The sequence below is a fragment of the Lagenorhynchus albirostris genome, chromosome 14 (genome assembly GCF_949774975.1).
Source record: "Lagenorhynchus albirostris chromosome 14, mLagAlb1.1, whole genome shotgun sequence".
In the NCBI taxonomy this organism is placed as follows: domain Eukaryota; kingdom Metazoa; phylum Chordata; class Mammalia; order Artiodactyla; family Delphinidae; genus Lagenorhynchus; species Lagenorhynchus albirostris.
Window position 1 is genome coordinate 24,492,782 of NC_083108.1, and position 20,630 is coordinate 24,513,411.

Here is a 20,630-nt window from a genome sequence, read left to right on the forward strand (position 1 = left end):
GAATTCATCAGCACACATACCCTAAAGGAAAATTAAAAGTATTCTAAAGGCAGAAGGAAAATGATCCCAAATGTAAGGATAGAGCTTCAGGAAAGATTGAAGAGCAATGAAAATGAGAAATGCACAGGTCAACATAAATACTAACTACATAAAAATAATTATGTCTTGTGAAGTTTAAATATATATCGAAATGTGCTCAAGTAAAGGTATATAGGTGGGGAGGGCTTTAATAGGGTTTAAGTGTTCTAAGCCCCTTGCATCATCCAAGAAGAGAGTTTTTAAAAATCCAATTTAATGTTAGACTTTGATAAGTCTAGGATGTGTATTGTAATAAATATTAGTTAAAAGGTGTATAACTTTCAAGCCAATGAGGGAATATGGAATAATTCAATGAACAGGTTTAAGAACTGCAAAAGGAGGGAATAAAAGAATAGGTGGTACAAATAGAAAGCAGTTTGTAAGATATACATGATAAATCCGTTATTACATTAAATGTAAATGGACTAACTAACACTCAAGTGTTGACAAAGATTGTCAGGCTTGATTTAAAAAGAATTACCATAGTAGTTGTAAGATCTAGGGATGTAATGTACAACATGATAAATATAATTTAATACTGCTGTAAGTTATATATGACCATTGTTAAAAGAATACATTCTAAGAGTTCTTATCACAAGGAAAAATTTTTTTTCTATTCCTTTAATTTTGTATCTATATGAGATGATGGGTGATCACTAAACTTACTGTGGTAATCATTTCATGATATATGTAAGTCAAATCATTATTCTGTACACTTCAAACTTGTACAGTGCTGTATGTCAATTACATCTCAATAAAACTTAGAAGAAAAGAATTTAACAGTAAAAAATGAAAATTAAAACAACTATATGCTGTTTACAAGAGCCACTTTTAAAACATACTAATTTTGAGGACTACCCTGGTGACGCAGTGGTTAAGAGTCTGCCTGCCAATGCAGGGGACACCGGTTTGAGCCCTGGTCCGGGGAGATCCCACATGCTGCGGAGCAACTCAGCCTGTGCGCCCAACTACTGAGCCTGCGCTCTAGAGCCCGCGAGCCACAACTACTGAGCCCACATGCCACAACTACTGAAGCCCACGCGCCTAGAGCCTATGCCCCACAACAAGAGAAGCCACTGCAATGAGAAGCCCACACACCACAACAAAGAGTAGCCCCTGCTCTCTGCAACTAGAGAAAGCCCATGTGCAGCAACGAAGACCCAACGCAGCCAAAAATAAATAATAAAATTTAAAAAATTTTTTAATGAAATCTATTAAAAATTTAATAAAAAAATACGAATTTTGAAAGAAAAGGATGGAGAAATATACACCCAGCAAACAGCAACTATAAGAAACTGGTGTAGATATATTAATATTACAGCAAACTTTAAGGCAAAAACTTTATTAGAAATAAAAACAGTCAATTCAATACCAGAAAGAGGTAGTAATTCTAAATTTTATGCACTTAGTGATACAATCTCAAAATTAAAAGTTGATAGAACTAGGAAATTTTGGCAAATATGCAATCATAGTGAGATTTTAACACATCTATTTCAGTAATAGTAAAAACAAGCATACAAAAATCAAGTTATAGAAAATTTAAACAATGCAGTTAGAAAACTTGGCCAAAGAGATACATGTAGAACACTACATTCAACAGCTTCCTTTTCAAACACAAATGGCACATGTGCCAAAATTTGTATGCTGAGCTATAAAACAAGTCTCAACAAACTTCAAGAGAGTTAATTCCAATGAAATATGTTCTTTGACCACAATGCAGTTAAGGTGGAAATCAGTTACAAAAAGATAATGTAATAATCCTCATATATTTGGAAGTTAAATAGATTTCTAAATAACCCACCTGTCAAAGAAGAAATCATAAAGATAATTTGAATTATTTCAAACTGAATAATGAAAATACTACATATTGAAACTTAGGGAGAAGAAAAATTGTGAGTTGCAACTGAAACTATGCTTATAAATTTATACCTTTAACTGCATATGTTCGAATAAAAGAAAGGCTGAAAATCAATTATCTGAGCAACCACCTAGAAATTAAATTTAAAAAAACAAATGAAACCCATAAATAAAAGCCAAAATATAGAACAAAAATATACGATAAAGGGAATCAAGAAAGTGAAAAGTTGGTTCTTTAAAAGCATTGACAACCCCGTAACAACACTGATCGACAAGGAAGGAGAACGAGTGGGAGAGTGGGAGTGGGACAGAGGAATAGCCGGTATCAGAAGTGAAAATGGACGAACTCATTCAGGTTAGGCAGACGTTAAAAATATTTAAGAGGCTGTTATAGATACTAGTAAATTCTAAATCTAGATGGAGTGATGTTTCAGGAGTGTATACATATGTCATAACTAATCAAATTGTGCACTTTACATATATGCAGTTTTTGTATGTCAATTATGCCTCAATAAAGCTTTGGATTAAATGAACAAATTTCTGTTTTTAAAAAAATAGCTTTCTAAAACTGACATCAGAAGGTCTTGAAAATTGGAATCATCCTATATCTATTGCCTAAATTGAATACATAATTTAAAATCTCCTCACAAGGAAATCGACAGGCCCAGATGGCTTCACTAGTGAATTTAGCCAAACATCTAAGAAAGAAATAATGCCAATCTTACACAAACCCTTCCAGAAAATAGAAAACCTCCAAATTGATTTTATGAGACCAGCATAAACTTAGATGTCAAAAATCTGACAGGAACAGTATAAGAAACTAAAATTGCAGGCCAGTCTTTCTCGTTATTGTAGTTGTGAAAGGTCTAAACAGAACATTAGCAAATGAAAACTAGCAATATATAAAAGATTAAATTGGACTTATCATTCAAAAATCAATGAGTCATTCACATTTCCAGAATAAAGAAAGAGGGCTTACCTGGTGGTGCAGTGGTTGAGAGTCCGCCTGCCGATGCAGGGGACATGGGTTCGTGCCCCGGTACGGGAAGATCCCACATGCCGCGGAGCGGCTGGGCCCGTGAGCCATGGCCGCTGAGCCTGCGCGTCCAGAGCCTGTGCTCCGCAACGGGAGAGTCCACAACGGTGAGAGGCCGCGTACCGCAAAAAAAGAAAAGTAAATGATAATAGGTGTGGACAAAATTTTTTGATAAAATTCAAAAATCATTGGGTGATGTGTTTAAGCAAACTAGAAAAATAAGGAAATGTCCATTTGATAAAGATAGCTACAAAAAACCTACAGCAAACACATCATACTTAAAATATCAAAAACTTTCCTCCTAAGATTGGGAGCAAGAAAATGATGTCCATTAACACTTCTATTCAAAATGGTACTAGGTAATGATATACATGCCAAAGTACTAGGGGAAAGTATACTGATGTCTGCAACTACTTTGAAATGCATCACAAAAAGGAGAAAAGAATGGATTGATGGATGAATAGAAGGATGGAGAGATGTGTGATAAAACTAGTTTGGTAAGCTTCGTAAAATCTAGAATGGTAGAATCTAGGTGGTGGGTATACAGGTGTCCACTGTACAATTCTTTCAATTTCACTGTGTGTTGGGGGGAAATAGTACCTGAGGTCTTAGCCTAGTGTTTTTTTAAAAAAGAAAAAAGGTAAGATTGGATTAGATGGAAAGAAAAACTGTCATCCTGTGCAGATGACATGGTTACTTCAGATAATCTAAAAGAATCTACCAATAAACTAGCAGAATGAGCAAGGTTTCTGGATGCCAGGTCATATACAAAAATCACTTGTATTTCTATATGCCAGCAACAATTAGAAAATGAAAATTTTTAAGTGTACCATTTACAGTAGGATTTAAAAAATCCATTAAGTTCCCAGAGATCAATCTAAAAAGTAAAAAGAAAAAAAGAAAGAGTGAAATTAAAGCCCTAACTAAGTGGAAGCGTATTAGATTCATGGGCTGGAAGGCTCAACATTGCTATTGCCGCTGCAGAGGGAGTAAAGGAGGGTTCCGCCTGCTAGTCTCTACCTTCCCTCATCCAGCATCCGCATACGGTCTCGTTTCCCCACAAAGAGCACCACACACGCCCCTCAAAGAACATAAGCCCAAAGTCACCCTGTAGGGACAGGGTGACTTCCCCAAACTCCGTGCCTGGCCGTAGCCCTCCTTCCTAAGCACGGGAGGAAGCAGCTTGGCCTAATACTTTCCCACTGCCTAACAGGGGACACGATTTTCAGCCACAATGGGTGGATTCTTAACCATCTACCGCCCAACCACCTCCTCAAGCTCAATGGCACATTTTAGGTGATGTTATTTGCAGCAATCATGTAGTCTACGCGAGCTAATTTAGGCAGAAAAAGATTTATTTCTGGATATTAGGTAGCTACCAAATTCCGGGCTGGGCTGGGGAACTAAGCTTACATGCTACACAGCCAGGAGAAATGGCCAGTTGCTCCCCAGGACTGAGAGGCAGCTTGGCTGCGGCCCCACCCAGTGCTCAGCACCCGTCCACACAGCTAAGAGACCAGCCACTAAACTCTGCCCACAGCTGCCCAGGAGGAACCAAGCCCAAATGCCCATGCACCTGCCACCACCCGACGCTCTCTCTCACTTTCCAAGTCTCAGCCGGAGCGCTTCGGGAAAGCGGGGTGCAGGCAGAACCCCAGCTGCAGGGGAGCCTAGAAAGTGAAGCATTTTTGCTCTCCAGCCTGTGTCAGGAAAGCCCAGTCCACAGGGGTGGGAGTGTGCTGCCTGAGCCACACTGTGGCATCTGTCACTTTACCTCACGCTGTCGTTTGAGTCTTAAGTGAGACAATACTTAAAGCATGGAGAATGTAAATTCTCTAAGTCAGGGGTTTATGTCTGATTTCTGTGTGTCTGTACCCCACCCATAACAGTACCTGACCTCAAGGAATATTTGTTGAATATGCCAGCATTTAGCACAATTTCTAGAACATGATAAGCACTCAATAAGCAAGAGCTAGGGGGCTTCCCTGGTGGCGCAGTGTTTGAGAGTCCGCCTGCCAGTGCTAGGGGACATGGGTTCCATCCCTGGTCCGGGAAGATTCCACATGCCGCGGAGCAACTAAGCCCGTGCGCCACAACTAATGAGCCTGCGCTCTAGAGCCCGTGAGCCACAACTACTGAAGCCCACGTGCCACAACTACTGAAGCCCGCACGCCTAGAGCCCGTGCTCTGCAACAAGAGAAGCCACCGCATGAGAAGCCCGTGCACCGCAAGGAAGAGTAGCCCCCACTGGCGGCAACTAGAGAAAGCCCCGCATGAAGCAACGAAGACCCAACTCGGCCAAAAAATAATTATTTTTTTTAAAAGTCAAGGAAACAGAACAAATGCTAAAAACTATAGTTTAGGGGGAAAAAAATAATAACCAGTATAATTTCACATAATAGGAAGTCCCAGAGAGGGCTAATGTAGCACCCAATGCCATCTTAAGGACCCAAACTCTGCCCATCTGTAGCGTTGACACCCTCTGACTGGCTCAGCTTATAGTCACAAGAGGGCTGCAGCAGTTCCTGGTGTTGCATCAAGGCCTGATCTCATCTAGGACACAGCTTTGGAGCGGGGCTCCTCTCCCAGAGGTCCCCTCACATTTCCATGCCCAGGACTGCTTCCCACACCCATTCCTAAAGCAGCATTGGCAAGGAGAGAGTTCCACCATCACGGCAAACGCATCAGGATCTGGAACCTGGATGGATCCGCTGTATGAAGGAGAGAGAATACCAGAATGTAAATCAGGCTCTTTTAGGAAGAAGGAAGAGGAAAGCAAGGGTGGACAGTTACCCAACAGTGTAGGCTATGATCAGGGACAGAGGGGAGAGGCAGAGAACCCCCCTCCGGAAGTCTCCTGTGTCCCAGCTCTCGGATCCTACAGTTGCATGAGGCTGCCCTAGAGCCAGGGGACGGTTCCCAGGGCAAGGGCTCGTGGAAGGCCAGGAGGTGTGCAGGGGGGATGAACACACAGCCACTTCCTCACCAGGGCTCCCACACACAGGCTACGCGGACGAACGGCGGTTCCTCCATCCCCCAGAGTCGGCTTAATAGGAAACAGGGTTTGGTGGGGAACAAACAATTTATGACAACCGAGCCCTCAAACTGGAAACATCTGTCCTCACCACCGCACAGCCCCTCCAGCCCAGCCCAGCCTGGCTCCTGAGGGGGCCTAACCCGGCCAGGCTGGGGAACTCAAGATCCTTCTGAGGATCCACACAGAGGAGCCCCCAGCCTGGGAGGGGTCTCCAGGCTCCCGACTTGAACCCCGGAGCCTCACAGTCTCCCAACCTCATCATGCAGACCTCGGCACTGCCCACACCCCAAGCCATGGGGGGATTCAGAGCCAGTGACCCCAAAGGAGCCCCGGCTTTACTTTATTAACCCCCTGGGGGCCAGGGCTGGGCAGGGAGGTGTTCTAGCTTCAATCCCACTGCCTCCGCCCACACCCTCTCCCTGGACCCCCTTCCTCTCCTGGTCTCCCTGTCTCCCTTTAAGGCCAGGCTCAAAGTTGTCTTTGCCAGGCAGCCCCGCCCAGTGGCTAGACGACACCCATCTCCCATTGCCCACGGAGTCCCGGTTGGGTACCCTTACTATGAGCCTCTTCAGGGCAGCACTGTAGGAGCACCCCGTCGCCCTGCTGGCATCTGTAAGGCCCCCAGTGAGCATCTGGGGGCAGGAGCAGTGACTAAACACACCTGGGCCCAAGGGGGCATGGCAGGAGGCTGGGACCCACGGCCTCCAAAAGGCGAAGTTGACTGCAACACGCACACGGCCCCACCTCAGGGCCACTATTTCTGGGGCAGAGACCAGGGCGGTCCCCCGGCTCCACTTGAAGACACCTGGCTTCAGAGCAGCTGGCCTGGCTACCTGGTGGGCATCTGTGCAGCCTGTTTGCCCAGTCTGTAACGAGGATGACAAGCCTGCCGAGGGTGGGGCTGCAGGAACACTAGCGATGAGAGGCCTGGGCAGTGGGAGCTCAGCGGGTGGCCCCGGGGCAGGCTGCCAGCCATGTTGGTTGGGAACTGAATTCACCTGGATGACAGCCCCATAGGAGGAGTTTCCCCAAGTTTGTGTTGAAGAGATGGGGTGGGGAGGGAGGAGAACCTAAGCCCCAGAAAGCTCTGCCCAGAGCCTGGCACAGTGGGCCTTGGGGGGACCGTGGGTAGGGGTGGAGGGAGCAGAAGTAGCTCTGAACGTGGCCAGGGCAGAGCATATGTCCTGGCTGCCTCTGCGGAGGCCTCACCCCACTGGCCCCGTTTGAATCCAGCCCCCTCCAGGAAGTCACCCTGGACTAGACCAAACTGTATCCCTCCCTTCCTGGGCTCCCATAGCCCCACCACAGCCCTGCCACCCCAGGAGGTGTTCCGGGGGGCCGTGCCCCTGCCAGGTGGCAGCTTCCTCTGAGCCTCGGTGAGCCAACCTCCCCTCTGGGCCACCATAGCCCCCAGTCCCTCCTCAGAGCAGACCTCCTGATGTTGTCCCCATTCTACAGAGGGGAGACTGAGGTACAGAGAATGAGCAGACCCCTTGTTCCTGACTCTGCCTCCCTGTCCGTTCCCTGCCCCTCTTCTGCCCAGTGGACTGTGGGGAGAACTGGCCTCAGAGGAGAGGCAGCACGCTGGGGAGGGGTTGATGGCAGGGGGCTGTGGAGTGAAGGACGCTGGGTGACGGGCTGGAGAAGGCTGAAGGGCCTGCTGTCTACTGGGAAAGTGTTTGTCTGCCAAGGCCGGCCAACCAGCAGGGCTCCGAGTGTGTGGGGCAGGGACACCCTTGGAAGGAGAGTCCTGTGCGGGGACGTTTCACCCAGTCCCTGGCTGCGCTGGCCCCCCGGCCCTCCCAGGACTGGGCCTCAGTACCCCCTGCACCCTGCCAGCCTGAGGCCCGCGCAACCGCCCACGCAGGGTGGCACTGGCACTGGCAGAGCAGGGGGTGTCCAGGGGGTGAAAACACCCCCTAGACCAGCTCACTCTCAGTCCAGACGGGAGAGCAGGGGGCCCAGACCCAGCCGCGCCCCTCAGTCCAGAGACCAGGAAACCAGATGCCGGCTGGGACGGCCGTTCCAAAATGCACACATCTTCAAAGCAGGGCTATTTTCCATGTCCTCTGGGCAATTTTAAAACAAGTTTGTAAAACTGGAATCTTAATAGATGACAGATTGACATGCGTGTAAGCATGTGTGCACGTGTGTGTGTGTCTGTCTTGCACACGCGTGTTTGGGCACCTTTGGAAGCTACTGCGGCCACAGCATCTTGGGAGATGGGTGGGCTGGGGGTGTTTTCTAAAGAATGTCCAGGTTCACTTCCACGTTCACTGTGTGTTTCGAAGGAGCTGAGCCTTCAGGAACTGGGGAGAGAAGGGTGGTACTTCAGAGCCAGCAGGGGGGCTATGGGCAGCCCCGGAGGCCTCCCGCGCAGGGTCGGGGTGTGAAGCACAGCCTGATCTGAAGTCACTGCCGTGCCCCCCAACACTCATACGCCCCTTCTCCTGTCTCGATTTGGAACCCAGATGTCTTAGTCTGCTCGGCCGAGCTGCTTACTAAGTATCACAGACTGGGGGGCTTAAGCCACAGACATGTATTTCTCCCAGTTCTGGAAGCTCGAAGAACAGGATCGAGGTGTCGGCCAGGTCGATTTCTCCTGAGGCTTCTCTCCTTGGCTTGCAGATGGCAGCCTTCTCGCTGTGTCCTCACACGCTCTTCCCTCTGTGTGTCTGTGTCCTAATCTCTTCCTTTGAGGACACCAGTCTTATTGGATGAGGGCCCACACTAATGACCTCATTTTACCTTAATCACCTCTTTTAAAGATCCTGTCTCCAGATGCAGTCCCATTCTAAGGTTAGGGCTTCAGCATATGAACTGGGGCGGAGGTGGGGAAGGGGACACAATGCAGCCCATGACCCTGGATCCATGAGTTGGCTCCCACTGTGGTCCCACAAGCAACCCCTTCATTTTCAACTCCATTTCCTTGCTTCCCTCTTCTGTTGGGCACAGCAGACAGTTGCCCCCCCCCCCCCACACACACACACACAGACACCCAGGGCAGGGCCCCGCCATCCTCTGGCTCTGGCTTGGGAAGATGGACCCCTCTCTCCCTGGAACCACCCTCAGTCAGTTCCTCATCAGCCTTGCTTCTTCCATCCCTTCCCGCATCCTGTGCGTTGCTGGCTCATCGATTGTTAACCTTGAACTTTCTGCCCGTCCACTGGGGCACTCAGTGAGGGCAGCACCAGACCCCAGGCACGTGCTCAGGGACACTTCCAGCCTTTGCTGCCCAGTGCCTCACTCCGCTGTCTACACACTCAGGCAGAATCAGAGCTGACGAGGGCAAGGGGAGAGAGAATAACTGGAAACAGCAGGCTCTGTTTGTACACTTTGGGGGGGAACTGACTTGCAGATGGTGAGCAAAAACTCCATCTGGGCAAGCGCACCCTTGAGTAGGCAGATGGGCATCAAAGGGAAAACTGCAGTTACACTTGGATTCTCCCGAAAGCCATGAGCTGGTTACTGGGGAGCACTGCCACAGCCCACACCGCGCGGTCAAGTCTGCATATCCTTCCCAGCACCTCCGCCCTCAGCCCGATTTGCACCATTTCCCACTGCATCCCTAGAGGCCAGCTCCACACCTGGAAACCATGATGCTCAGACAATGCCTGGATAATGACCAGATGGATAGGACTGGGTGGGGGGCCTCCAGACCAGGCCACAGGGGAGATAAGCAGAAAACTAAGGTGGGTTCCTGGAGAACACCCACATTCAAGGGGTGAATGACAGAGGGAAGCCCAGCAGGGAAACTTAGGCCCAGCAATGAGGGAGAAGGCGGAGACCGGGAGGGAGGGAGGCGTCAGAAGCCAAGGGTCAGGGTATTTTCTAGAAAGCCTGAATGGTGGCCGAGAGGTGAAGAAAGGCCAGGCAGAAATAAGCCCATTAACTTTATCCACCCAGAGATCCTAGGGGACGCTGGTGATAGGGGTTTCTGTGCAAGGGTGGGAGCAGGAAAGAGATGGCAGCGCTTTCGTTTATCTATTGCTGCGTAACAAATAACCCCCAAGCTTAGCAGCTCAGAACAACCATCTTATCATGTTCACAGATTCTGTGGGTCAGCAGTTCGGACAGAGCACAGTGGAGAAGGCTTGTCTGTATTCCATGAGGTCTGAAGCTCAGCAGGTAAGCCTCCAGAGCTGGGGGACACTCAACAGCAGGGGGCCAAAGTGACCTGGGGGTGTCTGCACTCTCACTGGTGGCAAGTGCCAACTGCTGGCTGGGACCTCGGCTGGAGCTGAGAATACCTACACGTGGCCGCCCTGTGGCCTGGGCTTCTCACAGCTTGGCAGCCTCAGGTAGCTGGGCTTGGACATGGCGGCCAGAGCGCCACCACAGGCGTCCAGCAAACAAAGCAGGAGTGCATCACCTTTTCAGACCTGAGGTCACACAGCATCACTTTGACTTCCTTCTACTGGTCACATGACCACCTGGATCGAAGACTGTCAAGATCACAGGGTGGCATGAGGGCCTCCAGGGATCGCGGGAGCCTCGGGACAAGGTCACTTTTGCTCTGGACCTCAGAGTCTGCGTGGGGGACACCATGAGGAAGGGCCCGGCTGACACGAAAGCAAGAGGCAGGTCCTGAGAACGGAAAGTGGCTCACACTCCACCGAGGCCCGGGCTGAAAGAAGGGTGGAGGCCCCAGGCCTGGCCCCTGGGGTCTCAGTTAGGGGATGGTAATTCTGACTTTGGGGAACATGGAGCAGGCTTAGAAAAGGGGTTTCAGAAGAAAGGCAATTCAGCTCTTCCATTTTAAACCCATTCCCCCAGTTACTGGAGCCCCAGGCCACACTCACCGTTATTGTGCTGCTGCCATCTTTAAACAGGGCAAAAAGAAATGTGCACGCATCAGGACATCGATGTGAAATCCCTCAACAAAGTGTGCGTGTGTGTGTGTGTGTGTGTGTGTGTGTGTGTGTGAGAGAGAGAGCGAATGGAGCCATCACACATTGGCCACTCGTCATATCAACGTCAGCGTCTGTGTGTGGGGTGCTTCCTAGAGTTAAGCAGTGCACAACCCAGGCAGCCGTACCTGGCTGCCCTGAGTGTAACCTCCCGTATGCTAAAGGAAGCCCTTGAGGCCCAGGCCTGGCCCCCAGCCAGCTAGCCCTGCCTGCAAGAGCTGCTCCCTAAGTTCCCCACCCTGCAGGCTGAACCAGGTAGGAGCTTCCAGCTTCCAACTCCCCACCCCCGCAGATCACCCAAACTCCCCTCTGGGCCCCATCACTTCCCCTCATTGCCTCCTGGTGAGGCTGGTCCCTTGGCTAAGCGGGGAAGGCAGTGCCCTCTGGTCCTGGTGGCGCACCTCTATAGACACAGCCGAGGTGGCCGGGTGGCAGGGTGGCGTTCCCTTGGCTCTGAGACTTTGGCAGGGCCCCGCCCCTCTTACCTGAGTCATGGAATTCTCCAGAGGTGGGCAGGGCTGCTGCCCGGAGCCAGGAGAGGTGAGGTCATGGGTCGTGTCCTGCAGGGGCCCGCCCCTCCCTGGGGCAGGGCAGCTGAGCTCTTGTTTCTGGGAGCTCATTCACCCGACCTGGAGACTCAGACAGGTGGGAGGCTCCCTGTTGGTGCTGCATCTCCTGGGCTTCAAGCCCCCTTCACCTCTCCAGACCTTCCCACCTGACAGAGAAGCCAGGGGCCTGGGGACACCCATGAGAGGATGGGAGAGAACAGCGAGGGCCCTTCAGGCAAGTGGGACTGCGTGCACCAAGACAGGGGGTGGGGAAAGACTAAGGCTGTCCCCCTGGGGGAGTGGGATGTTGTAGGGAAACGCTGGGGTCAGGGTGGAAGGATGACTGGTGTGGGCAGTACTGGACACCGGGGTAGGTTCTGAGCCGGGCGTGGCTTAGCAAAGTTCAGGGTTGCCCTACCCAAGGGCCACGTTGGAGGCAGGGCTGAAGGGCTGGAGGCATCCTTGTGAAGGCAGTTAGACCCACGCGCTGATGGCCACAGGGGCACAGATGGAAAATGGACGGTGGACGGCAGTGCAGGACACCCAGCTACTCGGCACCGTGCACCTCGTATCACGTCATCCATCCTCCCACCTGCCTGGAACAGGCCACAGCTCACGGGGGAAGCGGAGGCTCCAAGATGTAGCCCTACGTCCAGGGTCGTAGGGGACCCCAGGGGCTTGACCAAGCCCCCCTCCCAGAGCAGCTCTCCCCTTGCCCGCCATGCTCCCCCTTCTCTGAGAGGTGGTGAGATTCGGCCCCAGGTGACTGGACCAGGAAGGTGAGCAGCGGGCTGCTTACGGGGCGAGCAAAGATGGAGAGACTGCTTTCAGAGCTGTGAGTTTCTGGTGGGGATGACACATCCACCGACACGTGTAGAAACTACTGGAAACACAGGTCTGGAATGGAGAGAGGCCAGGACTGGGGCCTCTGATGCCACCTGCCCAGAAGCAGGAAGTATGACCCCAGGCCAGCTGAGCCCTCAGAAATTTAGGGGGTTTGGAGAGCAGAGCTGCCCAGGGTGTGGTGTCATCCTGGGGGCACTGTGGGTCATCAGACTTCACGCCAAACCATAGCAAGTCACCCCAGAGCCCTGGATTTGGAGCTGGGATGATCTACGGCCATGGTCAAAGAGGAGGCACGGGGTTGGGGGGAGAGGGGCTTCTTCTCCCCCAAGGCACCCCAGCCCTAAGCCTGCGCAGGACTCCTCCCTCCCCCAAGCTGCTCGGGGGCTGTGGAGGGGCTGAGGGTGAGGATTCAGTGCCAGAGCTGCCCGGCGGGCTCCCTGGGCGGTGAGATCTGCTGGGTTCTGTCCCTCTTGTCTGCCAGGCCCCCTCACGGGTCGTGCTGGTCACTCTGGGGTGCAGCCTGGGGACCAGCCCTTTACCCTCAGCACTTTCAGCAAGTGGGGAGGTTGGCGAGGCCAAAGGGGCGGCTTGGTCTGGGGAGGATGCAGGGCAGCCGTCTTAACTCACTCAGAGCTCGCAGGCATACTCCACACACACACACACGCACACGCGCACACGCACTCTCACACTCACACCCAGACACATCACACATGCTTATACACTCTCACACGTGCTCACACACACATGCACACCTGCAGCCAAGACATGGGCTTATGTCCTGGGACCAGGGGGGCAACTCAGGGGGCAGGTGGGGGTGACCGTGGCTGGTCACACTTCACAGCCATGGGCTGTGGCCCTGAGAGGGCAGGCTCGTCCAAGGTCACCCAGCCTGTCAGGCTCGGCCAGGGCTAGGTGGCAGATGCCCCCAGCGTCTGCCCAGGCCTCCCAGCACACTTCCCCTGCTGGCCCCTGGGGCCCCTGCTCCCCTCCGGGCCAGGCTGGGCCCTCCGCAGGTACACGCCTGATGCCAGGGGCCAGGGGCCCCTTCCCGAGGACCCCAACCCAGGGCTGGCTGCCCCAACTTTCGCCCTGAGCATCAGATCCTGGGCAGACAGGGTCTCCCTCCCACTCGCCCCCCTACACACATGGCCTGAGCTGTGCTCCACCCTTGTGACCTGAGCAGTGAGGAAGAGATGGAACAGACAGTGAGGCCACAACGGGAATGTCAGCTCCCTCTGCAGGAGTCCCCCGACAAAGCTCACCGCCAGACCACAGCCCGTCAGCTACCCCTCCGCAGGGCCCGGAGAAGCGGGGAGGGCGCTGGCGGAGCCCAGGAACACAGCGAGCATGGTGGTGAGGGAGCAGTTCCTGCTCTGTCATTTACCATGTCTGCGAGCTTTATGGCCTTGGGTGAGGGGGTCTCGCCCTCTCCTCATGACGTGGGTTTAATGAAAGCGCGCACCTCGGAAGGCTGCTGTGGAGGTTAGATGTGATGACGCGTAGAGAGGGCAGTGGAGGTTCCGCAGGCAGAACCATCTTTCCAAGGCCCAGGAGATGGCGGCCAGCCCGGGAGCCCCCAGAGCCCTGCCTCCTGGCTGTGCAAGCTGAGCTCAGGTAGGAAGAGCCAAGTCAGGGCCGCAGGGAGGGGGAAACCTCGCTGCCAGAGCCAGCCCAGCCGGCAGGTACCCGGGCCCCAGCTGTAGATGTGCGCACGGTTTGAGGGGCGGGGCCTGCCCGGGATGCCCAGAGGCCCAGAGAGAGGCCAACAGAGCACTGCCAAGGAGACACAGAGGATTCCCAGGCGCTACCATCCCCCAACTGCAAAGCCACCCAGAGCTGGGTGGACGGTGGCCCTAGAAATAAAGGGGGACTGTCTGTGTCTGTCACCCTCACCCTGAACAGGGCCGTTGGCAGGGGGCGGCAAGCAACAGCGCAAAGGCCTCTTGCCCCATCGAGACCTGCTGAGAGGGCACCAGGAGTCCAGGGGTGCAAAAGGCCCACCCCTCCTTCAAAGCGCCAGGCCCAGGCCCCTTCGGGGTTCCGATCAGCGGCTGCCACGGGCCCTGTGCACAGCCGCTTGCCCCTGTCCCCTCTCGTGGCCTTGCTGGTTCACCCCACCTCTCAGACTCCCCACGGGTGAGGGCAAAGCCTCTGCCTCGGTTTCCCCAATAGTGTCTGGCATGTAGCAGCGGCTGCACCCTGGGAGCGCTCCACAGAGGGTGGCTACCAGCACGTGCCTGACGATGGGGACAGGGTGCAGGCAGGGGAGGGTGGAGACCAGGGTGGGCTCGCACCCAGGTTCGCCCTAGGAATGGACAGGCCCTAACTAGGCCTTTTTGTTCAAACTGCCCTAATTCCCACGGGTCTGGCGAAAGGGGAGGAAGGAGGCTTCCGTTTCCCGAAACCCTCTGGCCCTCAGGGAGGCATCTTCAGGTGAACCCTCTCCCTCCCGGGCCTCGGTTTTCCTTCCTGCGAGTTGGTACCTGCCTCGCGCGCCCGAGGCTGTTCCCGTGAGCAGTGCCGTCATTGCTGGGAAGCCACAGGCTCTTCCAGGACGACGCGCCATAAATACCTCCTCCATCTCATCATCTTCATCAGGGCCTGGGAGCCCAGGCGGAACAGAGGTGCGAGGGCGGGGCACGTGAGTCGTCCCAGAAGAATGGGGCCTCTCCCGGGGACTGAGGAAGTGGGAGAACAGGGTCCCAGCTCCAGAGCAGCCTTCCCCTAGCCCCTCCACCCCTCTCACCCATCCTCCACCACCTCTGTCTGTACGCCCAGAGAGAGGAGCACTTATTGAGCACATAATGCTGCTCATGGGTGCTAAAGGGCCCGGGGTGGCCCTGAAGGACAGGAGGGGGGCGCCCTGTTGCAGGGGAGTCCTGAGGAAGGACTAGGAGAGAGGGAGGGAGGCTAAGAAGGTAAGAAGCAGTGGGCCCTATAACTGGAGAGGAAAGGTAGATGTGGGCTGAGGAAGAGAGTCGGCTGAGATACCCCTGGGCCAGGGATGGGCCTGGAGCCCAAGGCTCCTCTGAGGGCAGAGCTGGCGTGCGTGTACATGTGCGTCCCGTGGCCCTGGGTGCAAGATCATCAAGGGAGGTGCCACCCCTTGTTCCCCACTGCTCCCCATCTGGGAGGGGCAAGGCCCATCAGCACGTCCTGAGCTGGTGACCCACAGTCCCCAAGTCCACCCCCAGGTCTTCCCCTGCCAGCCCCTCTTCCGTCCTCTGGTCAGAGTCACCCCAGAGCAGGCCAGGCATCCAGGGGCAGTGAGCTGACTGCTATTATAACTAGTAAACAAGTTCAGCAAGTTGGCGGGGTACAGCATCAATATGCAAAAACCAACTTATTTCTATACACTAGCAATGAGCAATTCAAAATGGAATTAAGGGGGAAAAATCCATTTACGATCGCAAACAAATAATAAAATTCTTAGGAATAAATTTAACAGAAGAAATGCAGGTCTTATCTTCTGAAAACTATCAATACAAAACATTGAAAGAAATTTTAAAAGATTTAAATAAATGGAAAACATCCCACATTCATGGATTGGAAAGCCTAATAGGCTTAATATGGTTAAGATAACAATATTCCCCAAAATGATCTAGAGAGTCAGTGGAATCCCCATCCCTTAAGGCTCTGAAATGTCTACTTCTGTAAAACGGGAATTTTTTATAATAAGGGGTATCACCTTAGTCATTCCCTCAGAACCACACCAGAAGGCTGCCCACCTTAGGGCAGTAAGTTAGTTGCAGAAGGAAAGCCCAGACTCTGGAGCCAGATAGGCCTGAAATAAATCCCAGTGCTGTGTGACCTTGGGCATGTTCCTTAACCTCTCTGAGCCTCTTTTTCACAAGATGGGGGTTGATACCACCTATCTCACCGAGTGGTGAAAAACAAATGAAATCAATGTTTGCAAAGCACCTCACATATGGTCCAGCACACACCAGGATTAGTTTCCTACACGTTCCTTCTTTCCTCTCTCTATGCTCCTGGGTCAAATGGGTACACCTGCCTTGGGGTAGGTCCGGGCCTAGGGAAGTCTTGGGACCCAGGGGGATGTATACTCATGGATGTTGCCCAGTGGTGCAATATCCTATGGAATAGCTAGGACCCACTGGGGCCTCCCAGAGCCCTCAGGATCCTTGGTCATTGGTTGAAGGGTAAGCACTCCACGCACACAAACCCACACAGCGCTGAGCAGGTGTAAACTCCTTTAATCCTTATAACAACCCTATGAGGTAGGTAGCGTCTTTAATCACAATTCTACAGAGGTGGTAAATACGATCTTCAATCACAATTTGACAGATTAGAAGACTGAAGCATCGAGAAGTAACTTGTTCAAGGTAGCACAGGCAGACCGTGACTGAGCTGGGACTTGGATCCAGACTGTCTGGCTCTGGGGCCCTTGGCCACTTCTTTACACAGTCCCTCGAGGTCAAGGGGTAAATGCAGCTGCCTTTAAAATGGCCACAGCTACCACAAACTGAGCAATAAGATCCCCAGGGGGACTTGCCTGGTGGTCCAGTGGGTAAGACTCCACGCTCCCAAGGCAGGGGGCCCAGGTTCCATCCCTGGTTGAGGAACTAGATCCCACATGCCGCAACTAAGAGTCCGCATGCCGTAACTAAGAATCCACAGGCCGCAACAAAGATCCCGCGTGCCTCAGCTAAGACACGGCACAGCCAAACTAAGTTAATTAATAAATAAATAAATAAAAAAAGACACCCCCCCCCCCCCCCCCCCGCCGCAGGGTCTTGCCTACGCTAAAAGCTCAGAAGACACAAAAGGTTCATCGAAGGTTCTGGGCCTCCAGGGTAGATTCTGGGGCCTCTGAGCGGGCATTCCACAGGGCCCTCCCCTCGTCCCCAGGCGCGGCCAGACCAGCTCTGGGGCATAGGGCACCTGCCATTCCTAGGGATCCCTCCTGTCTGTGTCTTATCAAAGTATGCCAGGGGTCGGTGGGACCCACATCCCCCCATACCCCATCTCCATGACTTTTACCACTTGCCTTTGCCAAAATGCCCAAAGGCACCACAAGGGCTGGCAGGGGCACTGGGTGACTTCTGCGCACCTTGATTTGATTCCCTCCTTGATTTGTTTCCCCGCATCATCTCTTAGAAAGCCTGTGACCTTGGGCGAAACCCCTTAACCTCTGTGAGCCTCAATTTGCTCATCTATAGAGCAGAGCTGTAATTGACTTTTCCTGGATGATGCAAGGATGACAGATAACATGCAGAAAGCGTCTGCGTGAAGTAGTTGCCCAACAAATGACAGAGATTTATATTAGCCTTTTAGAACGTAGTAATGCAAGGTGAGAAAGAAATGCCGGAGGAGCAAGTAACTGGCCAGCGTGTGTCATAAAAGCTGAGGCGTTTGAATTGGGCCGTGATGGAGAAGGAAGAGATTCCCATGCAAAGAGAAGGGAAAAGCAATACCGGGCGCTGGGAGTAGGAGTAGCCATGGCAGTGAGGTGGGAAGGTTCGAGAGTAAAAGCCAACACTTGTGTCCTGTTTATTATCAAAAAGTGGCAGAAACTGGGCCAAACTCTTTCAGGGGACCAACACATCCAGTGCTTCCAATAGCTCGCTTTATAGAGAAGATACTGACGCTTACAGCGCTTAATAACCTGCCCGAGTTTGTGCAGTGGTGAGGGGTGGGGAAGGAACCCCACCTGTGGATGGCGAGCCTGGAGGCCAGGGCGGCCCTCTCCGCAGGTGAAGTGTGGGCACTGGCAGAGCCTGGGGAGGCAGGAAGGGGGATGCGGGAAGGGGGTCTGGAACTGGCCCGGTAGACCCTCCCTGAAAAAACACGGCCATTGACCTTGCCCAGCAGGCCTGACCGAGCAAATAAAGAGAGACGCAAAGAGCAAAGCCAAACAACCAACGGTGGGACGAAGACAAAGGCAAGCAAGGAAGTGATGAGGGGAAGTCAGGATGGTGGGGCGAAGAGGACGCTGTGGCTGGGAGGGGCCCTGGGATGCCGGGTGTGGAACATTCCCAGGATCCGTGTAGTGGTGGGCATTTCCTTTCTAACCCTTTATTCAGCTGTACGTTTGTCTTAAATACACATTTATCTATGCCTGTTTCATGATAAGAAAGGTTTTTAAAAAGTGGGGGGGAACCCACAACAGTAAGACCAGGGGAAAGGAGCGCGACCTCAGAAAAGCATGAGACTTTTAGACCATTAGGGAGTGTTGTGTGCAGCCTTCTGCCAAAACAGCTGACATCAAGATCACATGGATGCTTTTTCGTTACTGCTGGGGAAGGAGACTCAAGAAGGAAGAGAAACTCCGATCAGCTCTGGACAGACTCCAGGCCTGGCGGGAGGGGCGGTCCCCCAAGTGGCTGGCACGTTCCACGTGGTTCACTTCCAGGATGGTTGTGATTTTTGTATGGAGTGTGTAGTACTTTCATAACAGGGAAAAAACCCAATGTTTAACAGCTAAAGGGCAGCTGTGGTCATTACTACTGAGCGTGGTGGCCTGGGTGGCGGGAGTGCGGGTGCGTGGAGCCCTGTGCTCCAGAGGCCGCCTCCGCTGACCCATTTTCCTGAGGCGCCCTCCAGAGGCCCCAGCCGTAAGGCCGGCGTCTCCACTGGACTTGTGCTAGGGTCAGTCGGTCTGGCCACTGGAGCCCAAACCCCACTCTTTCCGGAAGAGCCCATTAACATACCTCCCCTCTCTGGGCTTTGGAGCCAATGCTTCCCTGCCCTCCCCTCTCCGAGCAGGATGGCATCTGGGGTTGGAGGTCGTGGCGGGGGGTGGGAACTGTCTCCTGCTCGCCTTCCCTCCTGGGCCAGTGGCGGGCTGAGGAGTGAGTCTGCAGCCCTGGAGGAGGCTCCTGAGGGCAGGAGGGACTGTTCCAGGGGCAGCCTCCATCCCAGGCTTCTGCCAGATAAAACACGTCTCCCAGGGTAACGCCTCCAGGCTAGGCTCTTGTGCCAACAAGGTCTCAGTCCCCATCATTTTACCCTGAAGTGTAGTATTTAGGGGATGCGGGGACACCCAGAAAACAGAAAGGAATCCTTTGGCTACTTAGAAACCGAAAGAGGGAAAAAAGACCTCATTAACAAAGTTCAAAGACAAATGACACACCAGGAGAAAATCTATATTTGCATCAGACGTAAAATATAAAGGATTTGTGTCCTGAATCTATACACAAGCAAAAGGTAACCCAAGGGGCAAAAGATGGGGAGAAGAAATTCCCCAAAGAAAATAAAATGGTCCATTTTTCTTCTATCAGCTTGGAAAAAAATTTTAAAAATTAATACTAGGCAGTGCTGGGAGGGATATGAGAACAGTTAGCAGGCGCTGTCAATTTGTAGGAAAATCAGGCCATCTTAGAGGGGAGTTAATTTAGCAACAGTGATCCAATGTTTAAATACACCTCACTTTCAACCCAGCAATTCCACGTGTGGGAAAATATTGCACAAAATCACTGGTACAAGCTCACAAGGATGGTTTTGGAAAGATGTTTATACAGCTTTGTCTGAATTAGCAAAATATTAGAGACAACCTGAATGCCCATCAATAACAGGTTGTTCCAGGAAAGTATAGACCCTCACACTCTGCACCTCAGGCATCACACTCGTTCCAAGGAATTTCCATGATATTTTGCTGTTGAGTGAAAAAGCAAATTACAGAGAAATATATAAAAGGTCAGCCCAAATTTGTGGAAGCAAAACAAGTCAAAACTGAACAATAATACAGAATAAAAACACTGTGAGTACGAGAGAGAGAGAGAGAGAGAGAGAGAGAGAGAGAGAGAGAAGGAAAGAGAAGGAACTGTTAGCTCCAGGGAGTGGGATTGAAAGAAGGAAGTGGCTGGGGATGGAGTGGATATTCATTTCTTATTTCAATACTTTTGTGCTTTTTAATGATTTTTCAGCAAACACGTATAATTTGATATTCTGAAAACTAATAGAGAAAACTTTTAAGTAAAAAGATATCTTGAGAGAGCCGGCAAACGCAGTCAGCTGCAGGTGATTTTGTTGGTGGCAAAGGGTGGGAATTCAGGGTGAGGTGGCGGGTCACTGGCAGGAATGGGGCAACGCCTGAGTCTTTCCGTGCCTTGAAGCCCCTTCTGCAGGACAGCGGCACAGCCGCTTTTCTCAACACTCCCACAAGTCCCGGGGTGTAGTCCTCCCTGGGAAAGCGGGCCGCTTGCCCTCCTCGGCAGGCCGCCTCCATGTGGCACCTTTCTGAAACGCCCCAGCGCCCTCTGGATGAAGCCCTTGGGCGGTTCCCAGCTCTCCAGCCAGGCTCCCTGAAGCCCGCCGTCCCCACCCTGCCTAAACCTCTTGCCAAGACCCACTGCTTG